Here is a 21,756-nt window from a genome sequence, read left to right as displayed (position 1 = left end):
ATAACTATAATATTTATACGGAAAAAGCTATTTGTCTTACTCATGATACTGTCTGCCCGTGTAAGTCACATAAGGCATCAGATGGTTTCATAACCAGTTAAAAGTACCCAATCCTTAGAAATACACATTTTCCTTGCAACTTGTGATATTTTTAAACTTGATATAGCCTGACAGACACAGTACATCAGTTGTATGATGTGTATTTTAGTGTTTATTTGGAGTTGCTCATAAAAAAATCCCCCAAAAACGGCAGCTGTATTATCCAGGAACATTTTAGTTAAGGCCAAGTATTGGATAGGGAGTCGGTAAAGGCATTTACTCAATATTAAAGGATGACTCGGATCGGGATAGGGATAAAAAAAAAAAACCTTATCGGGACATCCCTTGTTTTTAGGTAAAAATGATTAATAGAGTTGAATGGATCACAGTGTCAATATTACATCGAACACAGCATTTTAGTAGTTTATGTTCACAAGCCTGTAGATCAGGGGTGCCTCTGCTCTATTTGTCTGTCCATGGGAGGGTATTTTGAGCTTTCTATCAGCATTAGTGCCTTTCATTATATTCTGCACAAGGTCAATATTTATTTAATACATTCGTTCTGTGGCTGTTACCCTTAGTTGATGATAGAAGACCCTTTTGAGCGCTCTTCATCTGAAACCAAATCTACAATGTGGTGTGACACTTCACTACACTGGGCTTCATGCTTGAAGAAGAACAATAATGAAGACAAAGTGGATCCTCTTTAAAGTCCTGGCACACAGAACCACTGGCTGAGCCGAGCTCAGCTATATCTGTTGCTGTGACGGAAAGGAACATCTATAGGAAGTGAATCTTCACTTCCTGTTGATATTAATTTGCTGTTGCTCCTGGGTCTTTGATTGTACATCATCCAGGCTCTTTTGCACATGTTTACATATTTTTGCCCTAGCAGCTTTGTTCTGTTAAAGTGGGTGCATGGTGGGGGTTAAAATTCCATTTACCATAAATGCCTGTACTGGATGAGACCTTGCCTTTTCATGACTGAAACAGGATGCATGATGGGTAACAGATTAGATCACAGGGCTTAAATGGCTGACTCTGTAGCCCGGCTCGTTTCGGCCTCGAGCATCTGTCAACCTCTGGACCGACCCCCTCTGTACAACAGATACTAACCAAAAGCAGCCATCATGTCTCAGCTTTGATGGCACGTGACTGGTCTGAGGTCACCTCATCTCAGTTGGTATTATTGATTTCTTAATAGAGACCTTTATCCTGGCTGATGTGAGCCAAGTTTGTTCGTAGACATTACCTATTGAGTCTGATAGATGACCATGGAAGCAGCCTGCATCGCCATCAGCTGCTATATAAGTGTATTCAGGGTTGGGTGCAGAACCCAAGGCTGCTCAGGTACTTATGTCATTCAAAGCTGAGAGCATGCTGATCACTTAGCCTTGGAAATCTATGCAGTGTATGTGTGATAAGTGGTGTACATTGTGCTGGTGGTTATACTAGAAGCTGGAGCTAATACAGTCTGTGTGCTATGCACTAACTGCAGTCTGTTTCACTAGATAGATTTGCATTTTGTGAGCATCAGCTATTTGGGGAAGGTTTGTTGACCGTTCAAGGCCTGAGCTGCAATGAACTTCATTTAAACTTTCCTTTTCTACATTATGGATATAGCACATTAAATATATATAATGATGGAGAAAGGAAACAACATTTTCTGGCCTGATGAAATTAATTCTTATGCAATATGAACTGCAATGCAGTTCTCACAGTTAGTTAGTTCAACTTGTCTTTGCCAGGAGAGATCATTAGGTGTAGTTTTAGCTGATGAGGTCCAGCTAAAACAAGGCCTAATTAGGTCACCTTTAAAGCACCTTGTTGTGTTGTCCCCAAGGGACTAAAAAATACCTTAATGCAAGTTTGAAGCCCAATAAGACCTGCTATGATAAAAGCAAAATGTCTGGAAATTAATGGATGGCACTGACAGAGGAATAGAAGGAATAGGAATAGTAGGAATAGAATAATATATGTGAATATTTTGCAATAAATGTAACTATAGCAAATTTGATGCAAATTAATCTGGTTGATTTATACCAAAACCACCTTGACCACCTTGACCACCTCAATTTCATTATGCTCTCCTGTACAATGACAATAAAGACTATTCTATTCTACTCTATTCTTGACAGTGTGACCCTTTGACAGAAAAGGCGAGTCAGGGAGCCCAAACATAAAGGAAGCTGTCATAATTGCTTACACCTTGCCCTTGCACCTGCAAGACCTGTGAGACAGAAGTAAATGGTATAATGATAGGTCTCTTTAAACAACTTTGTTGACTTCAAGACATTCAATCTATGTCATGGATTCCAAATTAAGGAAGCTATCATGAGAGCTCACAGCCTGCTCTGTCAGAGTATGAACTAATTCACAAAAGCGGCATGGTTTGCAGTCAGTCGTGAGACTGAATTAAAGGCTATGAATAAATCTCTTTATTAAACTGTTTTCTTATTGTCCAACAATCAATAATAATAATAATAATAATAATAATAACATTGATCAATAATCAATATCGCCTGAATCTTGTAACTAGTCCACGGGCCAAAGGCCAAAATTTGACTTTTTGGTACCACTCAAGGTGGCAAAACCTAGTAACATTTTTTGAAATGGTACATGTCCATAGATGATATTTTGGTATGATAACCCATCCTAAGTGGTAGCTTTGTGACAGTTATCAGCACATGAAGTTAAACACCCCCTACAATAAATAGGCCTCCAGGCGTGGATGCATATCCTACTTTAATAACAAATAACAAACACTGAAATACTCACAGGACTGTAACAATTCAGGAAATGTATAATACTCCCATATTATCCAACTATGAGGGGTGATTGTAGGCCTTAAAGTGGAACATGGGCCCAGGCGAGAATTGTCAATAATTACTTGGTATTTTCAAAGAGTCTTATTTAGCAGGCAGATCAGATCAGTAGATTTTTATCCTAATCCTAAACATCATCATCATCATATTCCAGGGTCAAGGCAACTTCATCTTCAACTTCATCGTCCTCGCTCTCTCTCTCTCTCTCTCTCTCTCTCTCTCTCTCTCAGTAACATGTTCCATGACTCTATATTTGTAGGTGCCACAAGCTTCGAATTGTCATCTGAACACTGTATGAAATAGGCGGTTTAGGTGAAAATTGTGGAAAAATAGTGCAAAACCTGGTTTAAATGAAAGCTATGAATCTACCCTTTAAAATGATACAAAACATGCCGTCATAAAAGATGAGTAAAGCTCTGAAAAATGAGCACAAAGTAGGATATGCATCCACACCTGGAGGCCTATTTATTGAAGGGGGTGTTTAACTATATGTGCTGATAACTTTCACAAAGCTCTTCAATCCATCCCCCCACCTCGTGACTTCTGTTGTACCTGTTTCTGTCTGTTTTTCTGTACCAACGTTATCTACTCCACGCCCCACCATTGCTTTTGTTTCCCTGTCGTGCTTTGTCTTTTGTTATCTTTGTTTGCTATTGGTGTAATATCTGTGTCTGCTATATCTCTGTAAGTGACTTTGGGTCCTTGAAAAGCGCTATATAAATTAAATGAATTATTATTATTAAAGCTACCACTCAGGATGGGTTATCATACCAAAATATCATCTATGGACATGTACCATTTCAAAAAATTTTAATAGGTTTTGCCATCTTGAGTGGTACCAAAATCTGGTCTGGCCCATGGACTATACCCTGTGTGTCCTCAGATTTTAACCAGTGACTGTATTGTCACAAAACAAGTCATCATTTAATATAGGTATACTGTTTGTAGTTTGCAACTGTGTGTATACTGCATGTGTAGGAGAGGCTGTATTTTCTCTTTTCTCTGTCCTCCGTCTCTTTTGTATTTCTCTTCTCTTTTCATTCCTCCATTCTCCAAGGTCCTCCGAACTGAATTTCATTTTTCCATGTTATCTAGAACGACACATGCAACTGATCTGACACCCCCAATTTGTCAGGTGTGAAGTTACCAATAATACCTCATGTGCAACATCCAATTAGACTTTCAAAATAAAGCTTGCTGTAAAACAGTTCACATATTATGACATATTATGACTAGGGCTGTCAAAGTTAACGCGTTAATAACACGTTAACGCAACATCCTCTTAACGCCGTTAATTTTTTTAACGCGCGATTAACGCTCGGTATAAAAAACAAAAAACAAAACGCGCATTGAAAGATTTACGGCCGTCAGTGGCACCTGTAGTCTTGATCCAGAGGGTGGCAGAAAGGGAATCCGAAGAAGATGCAGCAGGGTTGGCGGTTCGGGAAAAACACGGTGGACTGAAAAGTGAGGAAATTGAGAAAGGACTTACCGTAAAATACCAAATAATAGCCGGGGGGTTTAGTTGTTTCAATCACTTAACAGACCAAAAGGCAATTTGTGACATGCGTTTAATTCCTTCCTCACAATAATCCTGGATGAAAACATTACAAACTTCTCCAGCTTCTCGGTGAATTCTCTGGCATCCTTCTGTAAGTGAAGTTGTTGCGGCAGAGGAAACGATTCAGCCAACCAGCACTCGCTGCAAACTCCTCATCTCTGCTGTCACTCACGGTGGCGGACATTTGTTTCTCCATCGTCCTGATCATTCTGCGGGACACTCTCTCGTGGCGTGCCCGTTTGCTGATAACTCAGCCCCGCATGTTTATCTCAGTCTCCTCGCTAGCCTTCTTCCTCCCTCCAGCAGGCAGCCTGGCCCTGTTGATGTCCTCCTCGGACAGACGCTCAAGCTCCGTTTCTCTCACTCTCTTCTGGTCGACAGAGAAACATCTAGCGGCTGCTTCTCCCGAGTTTTCCTCTGCATATTTTAACAGAAAGTTTGAATTTCAAGTGGTACTTTTTATTGTTTTGCTGCACCGGAGCCATGGCGATCATCAGTGTGATACTGACTGACAGAAAGCAGCACACTGCGTGAAAAAGGCGAAGAAGAAAAACGTGCAGTGTTAGTGGACACCTCTTCTTCCTTAATTTTAAAAAAAATAAAAAATTAGACCCGACATTTATTTGGAACCGGCGGTTATTTACCAAAATATACATCTGCACCGGCGTTTAAAGGGACCCTGTGGATAATTGAAACCCGTATATTATTTGGTCATTTACGGTATGAACGGCAAACTACTTTCGAAACACTGCCAGATGGTTCGGTCGATAGGACAAAAGTTATCTGCATGTACTATCGACATGAAATGACTTACCATCGAAGTACATTGAGTCTCAAATATCACTTGCAAGCCAAACACAGGGCAGATGCAGAGAGCCCCCCATCCCCCCCCCCTCCCCCCCGCCAAAAATGTTCATAATGCAAGCATATTTGCCCTTTCTTATGTTGTTAAAAGTATTAAGAACATTAAAAAATACATCAAGGTACATTTAGAACAGAAAAAAATGTGCCAAAAAAATTGCAATTAATTTGCGATTAATCGCGAGTTAACTATGGACAAAATGCGATTAAAAAAATTAATCGTTTGACAGCCCTAATTATGACTTTAGGACTGCTATGTTGTCAAATGGTGATGGTTTAGTTAGGTTTAGGCAAAAAAATAAAACTTTGGTTAGGTTTAGGAAAAGATCATTCTCATGACTCATTTTAATATTTTTAAATGATATAGGTATGTTACTCATGTAACATAAGTGACATCATGGGTCAACTGACCAGGCTGCTGTATTTGATGTTATGATTGTCAAACATTTTATGAATTTCTTTTTTTTGTTGTTGTTGAAGATTTGTTCAATTTCCAGCATGGCATTAAGAGTAACTTAGCGTATGGTTCATATTAATGTCTAGTAGCAAATAAGAGGTACCTTTTGAAAGTATCTCCCAAGGTTAATTAAATATATATGTATATACATAAAACACAAATGATAATAAATCATTAGTCATACTTTTTAATCTCTACACACTTTTTTTGAGCTAACAGAAATCTTTATTACCAAAAAAGACAATAAACATTGCTGTCAGTGACATCACCGCGGGAAGTGGGGGTGCTGCAGCACCCCCTAGTGGTGAGAGGATCATTTTTAAAAAATGTATTAAAAATATTTTTGCGCAATTTATAAATTCCTTATGAATATTTTGGGAAATGATTTTGACACACGTAGGCTATTACATGTATTTTGGATTTTAATTTAATTATTTTTAGGCCTAATCAACACAGGTTCACGGAAGTTATGTTGTCAACGTCAGACAGGCTAGTGGTCAGCCGCCGAGTAAAGAGGTTTCCCGTTCGCTCCATGCAGCATATACATCCATGGCAGCAGCAGACTAGCACATTTACATAGTCTATTGACAGAAACGAGGCAAAAACAAGGCACAGAAACGCATGTCGGATTTTTGGGGAAAACCAGCACCAGTGAAGAACACTAGTACCGCAACCACGACAACGGAGAGCAGCTGGAGTGAGGAGACTGTCCGCCCACCTCTGCCTGCAGTTGCACCGACAGGCCCAGCCCCAGCACCCGCAACCTAACCTCGCGTGATTGGACAAAAGTTGACGCAGACTGCCTTGTACTCCAGCTCAAAATGCTTGGGCCAAGCATTGCCAAGCAGCTTGCCAATGTCACAAAAGACAGAGGGTCTAAGTGTGTCACAGTCCAAGATGTAGCATCATGTTTGACAAAGTTCCAGCCACAAACAAGAGCCATGTTTTCAGAGACAGAAAAACTGATCGAGTTATGCCTGTGCCTATCCATGTCCGTGGCCTCATCCAAGCGCACCTTCTCCGCCTTGCGTCTTTTGAAGACATGGGTACGCAGCACCATGTCCTAGAAAAGACTCACACACCTTTCGCTGATGCATGCGCACACAGACATTCTGAACTCCCTGGACATTCATCCCCTCATGAGAGACTTTATCTCCACAACCCTAGAGTGCACGTCGACATTTTGACACCTGTAACCAGGGCACCCTGCCTGCAGCTCAAAGTAAGAGCATGGTGCCGCCGCGCACCTTCATATATTCATGCAGTTTAACGTCACACTAGAGTATTTTTGCAAGGCGGTGGGGATGGAGATGGAGAGTGTTGTCTTGATCGTGTGTTCTGTGCGTAATGGATGTGGAGACCTGTTAAATAACGTTTAAATAGTCGGAGATGATTTCCTTGTGGTGTGCGTAAAAAGGTTTGAGATGGAGTCGGAAAGTGTTATTTTGTTCGTGTGATCTTTGCGTAATGGATGTGGAGAGCTGTTCAATAATGTGCTTAAATAGTTAGAGATTATTTCCTTGTGGTGTGCGTAAAAGGATTTTGGAACTAATAGAGTCGCATGTGACGTAAACGTAGATGGTGTAGTGACCCAGGTTCATGCCAGCTGACCAAATCTATTGCATTGTTATAGCGTTATTGTGAAGTTTAATTAATAGCGCATATTCATTTGAGAACTGATGATGTCTGTGTGTTACAGACCCTGGCTGTGTGCACTGAAGTGTATATGACAATAAAGTAGTGAATCTCAATCTGTTTATTTATTTTTAAAATGTATTTTAAATAGGTCTATAGCAGCGGTCCTCAATAGGCGGCCCCCGGGCCGCATCCGGCCCGCCGGCCTCCTGTTTGTGGCCCCCGTACTGTTATTCCTTCACCATGTGTTTTGTTTGGGTCAGCACGTGTACACCGGGACATGCCAACGATACAAAGACAACTGGGTTACTCACCGCTGCGATCGCAACTTTTAACTTTCACTTTCGTTTTCGGAACAGTTCGCGTATTCACATTTTGCCGGTGGCAAGAGATTGAAATGGCGTGTTCCAAGTCAACTGCTATAATAAAGTGGACAGTGAGAATCGGCAACTTCTAGAAGTAGGAACTTAAAACCTCTATTCATTCTCCCTCCGACCAGGACAGAACTCACAGATCTGACAGTGCAGCAGTGACACACACTTACAATGTTTAACATGTTTTAGCAAGTCTCATCATACTTCATCACCTGTTGCGTAACGGACGGGGAGTTCCTCCCGGCAAACACCCTTTCACTCACGGTGCCAAAATTTGTATCATCCTTGTTAAAACTCAACATCATTTAATCAAAGAACAAATTACATGAATTAACCCACAACCATCTTACATATCATCTTATTCACAAACACTTTCACGAATCATAATTACACCAACATCGACAGAATACCCAAGAGTCATTGCGCCACAGTCCACAAGGGGCGTTACAATATGCCAGGAGAAGCTGTGATGAAGATTTCCAATTTTAAACTGCATTATGAGACGAAGCATAGGAATTTTGAAGAGACATTTCCTCAAAATTCAGAGATAAGCACAACACAAATAAATGCACTGAAATCGTCATATCAAGCTGCAAGCAGGATGCTTGTCACATCTATGTCACAATGAAATAAAATAATGCATGATGAAGTGATGGACACAATGTTTGAAGGCAAACAAAAAGAGGAAATATTCAACTATGTATTTGGATTTATGTTAAAATGGAAATTACATTTTATTTTTGTTCGTATTTTGTTGTTTAGAATGAAAAGGACATTTTGTTTTGAATATTACAGTATTATTGCATGTGGCCTGGCCGACCTCAATACATGGACCTTTGAGTCATTGAAAAAAATCTTTGTGGCCCTTTAAGATTTGTATTTGAGTACCCCTGGTCTATAGGCTCATTGGTTTTTTTGTCCAAAAATAATTTTTTTTCACAGCACCTTCTATTCAAAATTACTTCCAGCGGCCCTGGTCAGTGATGAATATCAGTGGACAATAAGGCGCTGCAGCTGGCTCTGTCCCTCATGGATGATGCACTGTCCTGTCTTCTGCTGCTGAGCCCTAATGATAGATGAGACTATGGAGCTTTAGTGGGAGTGCTACAGAGGCGGTTTGGACAGTGTTTACAGCCCGAGCTCCTGCGCAATGACCTGAGTAAGGTTGCAGAAAGACTGGGGAGCTGCTGCGGGTGTTGGCCAACGACATAGAGAGCCTGGTGCGGCGGGCATATGCTCACATGCTCCCAGGAGTGCAGAGTGAGCTGGCACGGGATCAGTTTATCAGGGCCCTCTCCCCCACTGAGTTGCGTGTCCAGGTGCAGCTGCAGCACCCCCAGACCTTGCAGGTAGCCTTGGAGATGGCTGTGGAGAGGGAGAATGTGTGGGGTGTGGCTGGGGCGAGCCCACCAGTGGAAGAGAGGCTGGTGTGGGTTGATAAAGTAACTGGACTTCTATGGGCTGTGTCGCTACATACAGCAGGCAGAACACGCCCAGGGCCCAGGGTCTGCTGGGGGTGTGGCCAACCTGGACATTTGGTCAGAGAGTGCCCCAACTCACGCCAGGCTCAGTGAAACGGCTCAGGGCCCACATAGAGGGGGAAATGAGGACCCAAACACCGGCCCCATCTGTAACACGGCCGCCACATCCCTCACCACAGTCCGGAGGTGCCCAACATCACAGCCGGAGGAGCCAGGCACCACTTCCCCTAGAAACAGATGACTCTGACAACTCAGGCTGGGAGCCAGTTGTCACGGTGGGGCGAGCCTCTGCAGGTGACTCTTGTTACATTCCCGTCACAGTGCAGGGAGTTCCCTGTTTGGTGCTATTGGATACAGGGTCGACAGTGACTGTGGTGAGATCAGATGTGGTACCAGAGGGGACACAGCTCGAGCCCACCTTGGTGCGACTGCGCACAGTCACAGGTGAGCTGGTTCCTATGAAGGGCAGTGGCGTGCTGTCTGTGACTGTGGGGGGGAGAACGCTGCATCACCCAGTATGGATAGCTGCAGTACAGGACCCATGTATCCTGGGTCTTGACTTCTTAAGGGCTGCAGGCTACCAGCTGGATCTCCTAAGGGGGACAGTGAGTTTTCAAGAGGGGCCAGTTATCACCTTGTTCCCCAGGCTTCTCCCTGACATGCCCCCTGGCCGTCATGCAGCTAATGCAGTAGAGACTGTTGTTGTCTATTCCTTTCCCAGGTCCCCGTCTCCTGTGTCTCCCCCCCAAAGTGAGAATGGCTCCATCCGCCCAAACAGGGATCTCTCCGCGGCAGCCCCACCCTCGTTACCACAGATGGGGGAAGAGAGGGTGTTGGCTGCAGTGAGTGAGATATGGGAGAGGAACTGTAGCAGCCTGGACCTGCAGCAGCAGGAACAGCTGTGGCAGGTGCTGCTGGAGTTTTGAGACCGTTTTGCTCTGAGTGATGAAGAGGCGGGGAGAACTACTCTTTTACAGCACGAGATCGACACAGGGGATGCACAGCCTATCAAGTGTCGCCCTCAACGCCACCCCCTCGCTCGTCAGCAGGCTTGTGATGAAGCTGTGGCGAAAATGCTGCAGGCAGACCTCATTGAGCCTTCAGATAGCCCGTGGGCAGTAGCCGTTGTCATAGTCCCTAAGAAAGTCGGCTGGGCGCTCTGCTCAGACTACAGACCAATGAATGGAGTAACCAAGAAGGATTCATACCCCCTGCCTTGCATTGATGAGTCACTGGACCTGGTCTCAGGGTCCTCCTGGTTCTCATCCCTGGACCTTGGCAGCGGATATTACAGGTACCCCTCGTGGCTGAGTCCAGGCCCAAGATCGCCTTCTGCACCAGGCGGGGGCAGTGGCAGTTCAAGGTTCTCTGTTTTGGACTATGTAACGCTCCTGTTTCTGGGGACTTGGCTTCGTACTATCGAAAGTTTGTTCGGGTTTTGCCTGCACTGCCGCACCCGTTCCAGCTCCTGCAAAAGGACAAAGATTTGTGTGGACTGAGAAATGTCAGGAGGCGTTCAGCAGCCTCCAGCGTGCCTTGAGCGAGGCTCCAGTGCTGGCCTCAGCTGACCCCACCTTACCTTTTATCCTGGATACAGATGCGAGTGGTGTGGGTGTGGGAGGTGTGCTGGAGGGAGAGTGGATGGTCGCTTACTTGAGCCGGCGCTCAACAAGCATGAGAGGTGATATTGCGTCACCTGCAGGGAGCTCCTGGCGTTAGTACTGTCAATCAGACACTTCTGGCTCATGACATACAAGGAGCCGGAGGGGCAAGTGGCCAGGTGGTTAGAGGAGCTCCAGGCTTTCAACTTCAACATAGAGCACTGGGCTAAGGCACACCACGCAAACGCAGATGCTCTCTTGCGCCGGCCATGTGCAGCAGGTGGGTGCCGCTACTCGAGAAGAGAGAGGTGAGAGAGGGAGAGCTGCGGGGAGAGGAGTAGGATGGGTCCACTGAGCAACAGGGGGGGAGCTCCTATGCCAGGAGCTGCAGACTGTGGACATGGCAGAGTGGAGACAACAGCAGGTACAGGGTGTGGACCTTCAGCCTGTTCTGCAGTGGGTGGAGGCACAGCAGCGACCACCGTAGGAAGAAGTGGCAGCGCTTGCCACAACAACCAAGGGACTGTGGTCCAAGTTCGATGCTCTGCGCCTGCATCAGGGTGTGCTGCAGCGGGCATGGAAGGAGCCTGCAACAGGGAAGGAGCGATGGCAAGTGGTGGTGAAGGCATGAAGCTGCATGAAGCTGCAGGGTCCGGGCATTTTGGAGTTACAAAAACTCTCCGCCGCCTCTGCCAGAGTTTCTACTAGGGTCAATGCAGGAGGGACGTGGAGGATTTTTGCCGTTGCTGTGACCCCTGCACAGCCCGCAAGGGTCCCTCTGGCCGTTCTCATGTACCACTCCAACAGTTTCCAGTGGGGGGCCTGATGGAGAGAGTGGCGGTGGACGTAGTGGACCCTTTACCTTGCTCAGACAAAGGTAACTGCTACATTCTCTCTGCCATAGAGTACTCACAAAGTGGAGGAGGCCTACACTCTGCCTGATCAGGAGGCGGAGACCGTGGTGGATGCCCTGGTGGAGGGCATGTTCAGCTGTTTTGGGGTGCCTGAGACCATACACTCCGACCAGGGGAGAAACTTTGAATCCCAGGTGTTTGCCACCATGTGTGAACGCCTGGGAGCACACAAGACCTGCACCACTCCTTTGCGGCCCCAGAGTGATGGTTAGTGGAAAGATTTCACTGTACCTTGAGACAGCAACTGGCTATTCTCACTGCACAACACCAGCGGGACTGGTATGACCATCTGCCCCTGGTGCTCATGGTGTGTCGTTCTGCAGTTCAAGAGACCACATCCTGCACCCCTGCTCTCCTTATGCTGGGGAGACAACTCTGCACCCCGGCTGTGGTGGCGTTTGGTTGGCCCAAGATTTTGTGGACACACCCTCTGGTCCTGAGTATGCCAGGAAGCTTCAGGACCACCTGGATTTAGCACACAGTTTTGCACGGGAGCAGCAGCAGAGTGCCGGGGTGAGACAAAAACAGAACTATGATGTGAGGGCTCAAGGGAAACACTTTCTGCCTGGAGAGCTGGTTTGGGTCTACAGCCTTCGGCATAGGAAGGGCCGGTGTCCTAAGCTGGACAGCCAGTGGGTGGGCCCATGTAGAGTGCTGGAGCGACTGGGGGAAGTTGTCTCAGAGAGTCTGTGAGTAAAAAGAGCATGTGTTGCTGAGAACTGAGAACGTCACCATGTATTTAGTGTTCGTGAGGCTAAATAAAGCGTCTACTTCAGAGTTATACCTCGTCTTACAATTATATAACTGTATATTATAGGGTTTCACTGAATATCTACAATCAAATCTTTCGTGAAAGTTTATTGTGTTTATGTTTGTACTACTACGAGAACTCTCCCTATGCTATTCTGTAGATAAGGCCATGTTGAGATGTAATGTTAAGGCATAAAGGGACATGGGCCCAGCCACCTGGGAGATGAGGCCACTTCCCCCTGGACTGATAAACTGCACCTTAATCGAGATCATTATCCAACATCTTGTTATCTTAATGGGCCAGGGATAGGGTGTCAGAGCGACGGCCCGCCATCTTAGGTCTTCTCATTTACAGATTAAAAAACGAAAGTGCCGCCCATTAATTATTTAGCTACAATCCAACCCCTTGTCCACCTGGCCTCCTCATCTTTCACTCTCTCTCCCTCCTTTTCTGTTCCTGCCATTGACTGGCTGTCCAGCTCTTTGGACCCTGCCCTGGCGTTTTGTGTTGCCTGAGTATTCAGTACAGCCAAGTGGAGAGAGGCAGAGCGGCAGATTAGCTTTCACTCTTAATCGTGTAGACATCTTATTACTGCTGTGGAAAGTGGAGAGGACACTGGAGACCCTGGAGAGTTCCCGAAAATGAGGAGTGAAGAGTAGGAAGGGGGTGGGGTGATATTTATCCAGTCCAGGCTATTACTTACACCTGCAGTTCACTATAAAGACATGACAGAGTTCAGGAAGGGGAATGGGCAGAACAAGTAACAAAGGGAAGACAATTAGTAAGCAGGTTTGCTCATATCCCATTTTGTCCCATTTCAGGAAATTAAAGAGGAAGAAGGCACTGATTGCTAATACCACAGCACAATACTCAAGTTTGGCTCTTTACATCTCTTTGGCTTGTGAACCCTTAAAACAAGATTGACTGTGGGGGCTTTGGGTTTGAGAGCCACCAACCAAAAACATTTGATGACCTGGGATTGGAAAAACCATTCAACAATCAAATATCATTCTCTAGAATCACTGTGGCAACAATGAATACAGCAAAATACAAAGACAAATCAGAAAATACAGGAAGAGGGGTCTCTGTAGATGTAGACACCATAACATACTTCAAGTTGGTCAAAAGTGATGGTTAAATGAGATTACTTTTGTATCCTGCAAAGGAAAACCCTGCATATTATGACTTATGACCATTTTTAAGGGCCTGAAACACCAAAAAAAATCAAGTAATTTAGAATACTTTGTGCAGCAGAGATGTTTTTTTTCTGCTTTTCCATCCTGTTAATCATCTCCCAACCACTTTGAATTTATTCATGACTCCTGATTGACCGCTTGATGCTCTCTGCTTTCAAAAGGATGTAAATAACACAAGGTTCATGTAATAGATTTTTTGTTATGATTGGACTTTGTGGTGTCCTGTTTTGTGGTGTGTTTATGTGCTTTGTATTTCAGAGGTGCTTGATGTGGCTGGGTGTGGCATTTCTTCTGACCAGAGCTGTGCCGGTCCACACATCTGCAATGCATTGGTTGTAATCAGCACCTGCTCTTCTACCCAGACCTTCCCTCTGCTCGGTGCCTTATTATTGTCGCCGGCTCTAGTGGTACTTGGTTTCTCTCAGTGTCTTTAGAGTGTATGTATTTAGAAACTTTCCATATGTCCACTTGCCAGCACCTTAAACCAAACTCTTCCAGTTTGACTAGACCATTCCTGTGGACCAGCTCCTCAACCATTTGCCAACCAGCCTCCAGCACCTCTGCCATCCCACTCAACCCTGACTGCCTGAGCCAGCCACCTATGTGACCATGCGTCTCAACCTGCACCACCCTGGGAGCCACCTGCCTGCACTTGAGTTTTTGATTGAGCTTTATTCAGTGATTGTGCTGCTTTGAGGCATCCTTGTCACATGCCCATGAGAGGCCCACTCTCCAACGGGCAGGGGGCAGCTGTACTGTCTGTCTACAGCCATGCCACGGATTCATTGCAACTACCCAAAAATGTCTTGGCAATTCAAGGATCAGACCTTTAGGAGTTCTCAGATCCCAGACATTTAAAATTCTATCAATAACAATGTTTTATTCCACTGCAATGAGTCTGGTTAAAACAGTTAGGGACATCCCTAGTTATAATGCAAAGTCAGCAAAGTTGCTTTTTTTTTGCCCTCGAGTCCGAGTCCAAGTCATTTGATTTTGAGTATTGAGTCCCTGTACTGAGTCCCGATCCAATACTTCTATAATACATTAAAAAAATTAAGAAGCGCAAAGAAACAGATCCAGGAGGTTCCTTATTTTTTATGTTATTCACCTTATTTTATCATTTTACACTTATAAATGGAGCACTTCTGTGAGGTAGCTTGAACAATCAAGTAATAACAAATAAAATAAATTCTTCACATTGGGTGCAATTTGCATTTAGTGCAACAGCATATATTAATATATAAAAACGCACAGCAGCTCAACTTAAAATACCCGGCAGGCATGTGAACAAATCAGCAAATAAAAGTTCCACAGTGTATAAAGCCACTTCTTGATATCCCAAGTTTGTATATCTCACAGTTTGCAATCGCCATGTTTTTGTCATCCACTTTAAAATACAGACTGTAACAGTCGGAGTTACTGAATGTTGCGCCGCCTCCTTTTGTTTAGTGGATAATGTAACCTGTATCTAGAAGAAGAGCAGGTGTACTTCCGCTCCATCATGCTTAAAGATGCCGCACACGGAATGAAGACCCCTTTTTATTTGATCTTATTTTGTGATGTGTTGGTGTAGGACCCTTGGCCTGTGTTTGTCAGTGCATGTGTGCATGTAATAACTAGTGCCATAGAGACCTGGCTTGGCCTGCCATTGAAAGCTGACCATAACCTTCCCCTTACCTCCCATGTAACAATACCTCCAGACTGCAGACATATTCGCGTCCCCCAGCTTCAAGCCGTGTTCTGCTTCGCTTTATGGCATTCAACCAACAGTGTCACTGCAGCAAAGTTGATGTCATGCTGCGTGCGTTGTTTCTGTGTGGAGTTGAGACGGTCTGACTCTGTACCACCACATAACGGTAGTAAATACTAAGCTGTTATTTTTCCCATTTGTTTTAAATATTATAGATCTGATAAAAAAATAATGAGAACAAATATACATATATATCCGATCTCTGATCGGGATGTAACGTCCGATTCAGATCGAGTCTGAAACCATGTGATCGGCCCTGATTTCCGATCACGTGATCGGATTTGGACATCCCTAATTATATCTACCTGTTCTTAAAAACCTTCTGTCTCTCTCTCTCTCTCTTTGGGCTGCCAAATGATTAAAAATCTTGTTAATTAAAAGCTTTGTTACATTGTTGTTGATTCATCTTGATTAACTGTATATGCCAATATTTGCTGAAAGCATTTAAAAATATTTCAATATATTTTGGCAGATAAGTGAACCCTAACCCTAAGCCATAAATAGACATTCCTTACTTTAAAGGGAGGTGATATTTCAAGCAATTTTTCCAATGTTAAAAAAACCCCATAAGTGGCCAAAACGGTACTCCTGTCACAAGTTCAGCCTGGTTGTTTTTTGAGGCCCCTCTCCAGTGTGTTGGCATTTTCATGATGTTTCCTGACAGTGTTTTATAATTTTTGACAAATAGCTTAATTTTGTGCTTTGCGTTGCCTGTCGCTTAAATGGAATGGACTACAGTAAAATCTGGGACTTTTATGTCATCCACCAAGCTTGGCTTCTTGTGTTATATTAAAGGCTGATATATGGTTGCACATAAGCTGTACGCTGAGCCAACACTGTAACGTTCCTGGGGAGGTGCATGTCAGGCTACGCTGCATGTAAGGCTACCTGATCAACTTCAAATTTTTACACACCAATTTTAACACCTTTGTGATGAAAAGTTAATAAAAACTTGAGTTTTTGTTGAACAGTAGGAGCTTGGCAGCACAGCAAAAGTGGCTGATTTCCCATAAAAAAACAGGATGTTGTTGTAACGCTACTATACTAGGTCAAATCTGCTCCAATTTTTGCACATTTGATAGGAGTCCAAGCTTGAACACATTTAAATACCAATAATCTTCAGCGCAACCCTAGTAGCAGAGGGAAATGAAATGTTTCTCTACTTCTCTGTACTCCTGCTAGAAGGTTGACCAAATCCATCCCTCCAGTTTGGACAGAAAATCCTTAAAGCCTTGATCATGGTATATTGTGAAAATTGGGGGTTCTCATTGGACACCAATACAATTGCATGGCATTTTTCACCATGAAACAGGAAGTTGTTATAACTTCTATGAAAATTGTCAAATTTTTCCAAAATGTCACGTTTGATCAGATCCCTTTTCATAACACCTCTACATAGGAGGTATAGTTATTGAACCAGGGTTACTCACTACAGGAGTATCATTCCTTTGTTTACATAAAATGATCATGGTGCACTGTTTCTGAAATGCTAATGTGTAATTAGTCAGTGTTCTCTAGCACCACATAGTGGACATAGTGAGTCACATTGACCTCCTTCACGCAGTGCCAAAAATGGAAATTGAGAGGTATGTCAAATGATCAAACTCTGTGAAACAATTAAACTTTCGTTGAGAAAAAAAAATGCTCTTAAGGGTTTTGCTGCTACTGAGTTTTTTAAAGTGATCAAACATGTATCTTTATGCCTCAACACTGGCAAGCGCTGTGGTGGCATTATGTTTCCAGATTGTCTGTTCGTCCCATTGCTGTGAATGCAATATCTCAGAAACACAGAATCTTAAATCAACTTCATCCGTAGCAGGAACGCTGTGGTTTTTTTTGGTTTCCAAAAGTTACATGCTTATATTGTTCTTTAATCAAGGGACTGCATGCTTGGTTATGGTTTAAAAAAGGTTATCTTTATCAAATGTTTCAAAACTTTATTGGATGAACTATAAAATTAAATAGTTATTCAACTTCTGTCAGCCCCTCAAAATAAAACAATCTGAGATAAATAGCTTTCAACCCTCAGCAAAAAAAATTATATTTATATTTACACATAAGTTGGTTTGGTCAAAGCTAAAAATTACGTTTCACAGCTGTGATATTGTGGTTCACCTGCTGTATCAACTGCAGAAACATGACAACAGGACATAAAGGAGCCCAGACTGCACAAAGAACTGTATTGTTACTGTAGCAAATGTGAAACCTCAACAGATAAGGCACAAACAGAGCAGCAGTCAACTACAACACGGAAACAAGAGACAGCTCTCTCAAACATCCCCCCACCCCGAAAACCTAATCAGTGCAATCAGTGCACAGATGGATCAGGAGATATAGTACAGATTGAAAGGCAAATATGGGGAAAGTAGAAGGGAGAGAGCCAAAAAGAGGAGGAAGAAAAAGGAGAGATAGCCAGTGAGAGGCCTGAACAGAGGAGCTGTCTGACTCACCCAACCTGCTCTGAATAGCTGCAGAGATGGAGAACTGGAGACCGAGCGAGAGGCATAAAAAGACAACGGAGGAGAGAATGAGGTTTCACATCATCCAGTCCTCCACAGACACCCCACTGTGCCCCTATTCTTCAGGTTGTCTCTCGCCATTCAGCACTCGTCTTTCGGCCCTGGACCAGGCGGGGGCCACCGGAGTGATCAGTGGCCATCTTTAAGCTCTCACACTCTCTGATGGGAGGCCTACATTCTGCTCACTTACACATTAACACACATCACACAGAGCCAGACCTGTTGCTGATCTGACTGCACTCTCATTAACAGTGCCACAGTAGTGTGTATCTTACATCATACTCATCCAAATATTTTATGGAGAGTGTCTTTGAGTATCATAAAAAGTGCTTTATTAACAAAAGAAACATTATTATCAAAAGTGAGTCTAAGCTAGAATCACATTTTTCTGACAGTAAATGGTTTCCAGATCAGGGTTTGGGATTTGGTGTCATGATCCTGGGATTTATTTATTTTTTATTTCTTTTGCCTTTCCCGTGTTGCCACTCACCATTCTGCTCCAGTGTCCCTCCATTGTCTCCTCATATCTCGCCCTGGTATGTTTCTAGTTTCTCTTATTCTTCATTAATTTGTACTTTGTCTTTGTTTGCACTTTGTTTAGCTTTTGCTACTTTGGTTTTTGTCTTTTTGACCTGTTTTTGTTTTTTCTGGTTCCCTTGGTCGTTTGGTTTTGTTTTTACTTAGCTTTTGTTAATAAAGCTCACCTTTTGTTCCCCTTTTTCCTGCCTCCGATGTGTGTCTGCTTTTGGGTACTCATCAAACTTCCTACCCCCTAAGTGCAACATTTGGGCCATTACACCCCCATGTATTAGAGCAATTTCAAACGTATAAACCAAATTAATGAAATCACCTATTTTTAATGGAATAACCAAATTCAGAAAAAGTAGCCCTCAGTTGCTGTCAAGTCATTTTACTCAACTTTTGCCAGAGAGTTCCATTGTAGGGATGAAAGCTTTGTTTAGGAAGACTATACAGGATTCTGTCAGAGGAATCTGATTTCTGTTTAAAGATTCAACCATTTTTTTTCAGTCTTTTTTTTCCCCCATCTCTGATATAAAAACATTGGATTTCCAAACTGTGGAACACACTGTGTGTATTGCTCACAATTCAGTTTTAAAATCCAAGCGCACCACAGAGTGTCTCTCTTGTTGGGCTCCAGACAGCGCTGTCAGAGCAAGGCTGGTGCCACACATGTTGGTGCCCTGGGCCAGTGCCCCTAAATTGCATCTTCTAGTGCTGGAGCTAATATACAAGTATATTTATGGTTTCCCTTATAATTCTTCAAGATGTTATCCCTGTGCTTTAGACCATACGTTATGGTCATGCCAGAGGGATGCGCAGCAATGCGCCTCATCATCCTCAGTTAAATATCATTGTATTTTTTCATATGCAGTCAGAGTTGTTGATGAGACTGATTGTGAAATTGCAGGGCAGAGGGTCCAGCAGCGGATGATCACTTCCCTGTCCCTCAGTGAAGATGAATGCCACTGTTTAATATCACTGTTTAATATCGTCTCCCATTCCTTGTAAGAGCCAGGTCATAGCGCACCTGGCTCCTAAAGGGAATGGGAGACGACACTCTGATTTGGTTTAATTTATGTTCTGCCCCAAACACACCCATGACCAATTCAGAGTCTAAATACTACCCCTTTCTTGCTTAGCTTGTCCCCAGCAGACATTGGGACACATCAGTGAGCTCTTGGTGAGCTCCTGGATTGTGTCTTGGAAGAGTTCACATGTACCAATAATTTAAAGGAGCAAGCACTGATTTACTTCTGATCTGGGGCTTTTGTCAGCCTTCTCCAAAAATCGTTGAGTGGAAAATCAGGACTAAAAATCTTGTAGTGTCAAGTTAGCTTTAGTCTGAGAAGAAACTAACTTGTCTAAACCTTGTATAGAAATATAAGGGCTTCTAAATCTCAGATATAGAGCTTAATGAGAACTGCAAAATGTTGAATTGATCCTTCACTAAACTGGCTGATTTATTTGGTGGTCATTTGAACCTGAACATGTTTTGACTGACAGGTGTGACTCAGTTAGCAAAGGATATTCCTCTTATCACTGATGTTCCTATTTCTGAAATGCATTTGAGTTTGAGGCTGGTAAAAAAAATACATGCAAATCCAATAATGATAAAACAAACAACATTTCGATTTGATTTATGTTCGAACTGTAGTTTCCCTGTAAATCATGGAATGTAGTCAAACAACTAAGCAAATGTGTTTATAATTAAAAACTTCACAGGGTACCTTTAATGCAGCCTCATACATCAAAACAGGGCCATCATTCACAGTGAGGGAGACTGTTCACGCAGGCGAGTGTTAATTCTCGTGACAAACACTAGAAAAGATTATTTCCTTAAACAACAAATACCACTTTACACATCCTCAACAAACACAGGTACATTCCAGAAAACACATAAAAATCAAGTCTCTTTTTAACTGGCCAGCAACTGATGAATGACAAAGACAAATGGCAGTATCACCAGATGAGCTACAGATTGCACTGCAAGGAGGGGAGAAAGATATCACAGCATAACAATCATATCTATTTCCTGTAACACCACCGTGCTGCTGACCCTGTTGATTTGATTGTTTTCTCTATTCTCAGGCTTTTCTATGCACTATGTTCAGGCTTCTATGTTGTACAATGTTTACAAATCATAATATGGAGTGTGTGTTAACTCTGGAGGGAGCAATATATATAATGGTGACAGGCAGCACACAGGCAGAGAAAGGGCCCTGCAGATCCATGTCCTCTTTTTCGCACTCTATCTACTCAACTGGGCTCTTCATCATTGCTGTCCTGCAACAGCAGCGACACTGGGGAGTAAATAAAGATATGAAAAGCACACAACAGGAAACTTATGAAATGTGAGGAGGTGCTGCTGGGCCAAGCATCCCTGTGTATGTAGGCAGGGTTGTAGTGGGAAGTAAAGAGGAAGATTTTGTTTGCAACATACAGCAAACAACCAAAACAGTTGGATTTCCCCCCCCCCTGATTAAACATGCTATACTGTTTGTATCTAACTCAGGGCAACATTTCTAAAACTCATGGCAATGTGAGTGCAGATCCAAAAATATAGTGTCTCAGAAGACACAGAAATATGCAAATAAAATCTTGTTACCTGATAAACTCCTGCATAATGCATTGTTACACCAAAGAGGTTTTATTTTTAGTTGTTTTTTGTGTTTGTCTGTTAGTCAGCAGGATCTAAAAAGTGTGCAAAACATCCCCTGAAAATCAAAGGACGGTCTTCCAAAACAGAATAGTGACATCAAATACTCCACCACATAATTATTCATTTCATACCCACTAAAGGAATAAAATTTGTTATAAATATTATCATTTTTCAGTTTAAAAGTCACGTTTAGTTTTGCAATGTCATGCCCACCATACGTGAAATCTCAACGACAGTGTGTTATCCACAATAATTTTTTAAGATGGATATAGACCTGAGCTGTCAAGGCTTCTGACCTGACCTGTGGCAAGTTTTACAAAGATGGACTTTAGGCTCTATCCTACGCCTGGCACAAAGTGGCGCACAGCACAGGGATAATCGCTAGTTTCAGACCCACACAGTTGTCATTTTCATGCCCAGCACCCACGTCGTGTAAATAGCAAATGCCTCTGTGACACCTATGCCCCCTAGGCGTGCTGTCTGGATGGAGGTGTGGACAGGCGCGTTGATGGCTCACTGCTATCTTGAGGCAGTAGAAAGTGACAACATTATTTTTTAGATGATTAGATGTGCATACACAGGTGGGTTCACAATGTGCACACTCTCTGCTG

The 21,756-nt window shown here is 43.3% G+C and overlaps 1 protein-coding gene across 5 annotated transcripts in view; it reads right to left on the bottom strand.

Annotated features, from left to right (window-relative positions):
• LOC115578680 (retinoic acid receptor beta) overlaps nt 1-21,756 on the bottom strand; it is a 390,811-nt gene that overhangs the window by 109,454 nt on the left and 259,601 nt on the right. Inside the window, exon 1 of one of the 5 annotated variants that reach the window (XM_030411759.1) lies at nt 17,896-18,000. The exons of the other annotated variants lie outside the window; for them this stretch is intronic. The gene's annotated coding sequence lies outside the window, so the exon portion shown is untranslated. Of the gene's footprint in view, nt 1-17,895; nt 18,001-21,756 lie in introns of those variants that run through there. 5 annotated transcript variants of the gene reach the window in all.

Source organism: Sparus aurata, chromosome 3, assembly GCF_900880675.1.
Source record: "Sparus aurata chromosome 3, fSpaAur1.1, whole genome shotgun sequence".
In the NCBI taxonomy this organism is placed as follows: domain Eukaryota; kingdom Metazoa; phylum Chordata; class Actinopteri; order Spariformes; family Sparidae; genus Sparus; species Sparus aurata.
Note: the sequence above shows the minus strand (reverse complement) of the source record. Positions and strands in the feature narration are given on the sequence as shown.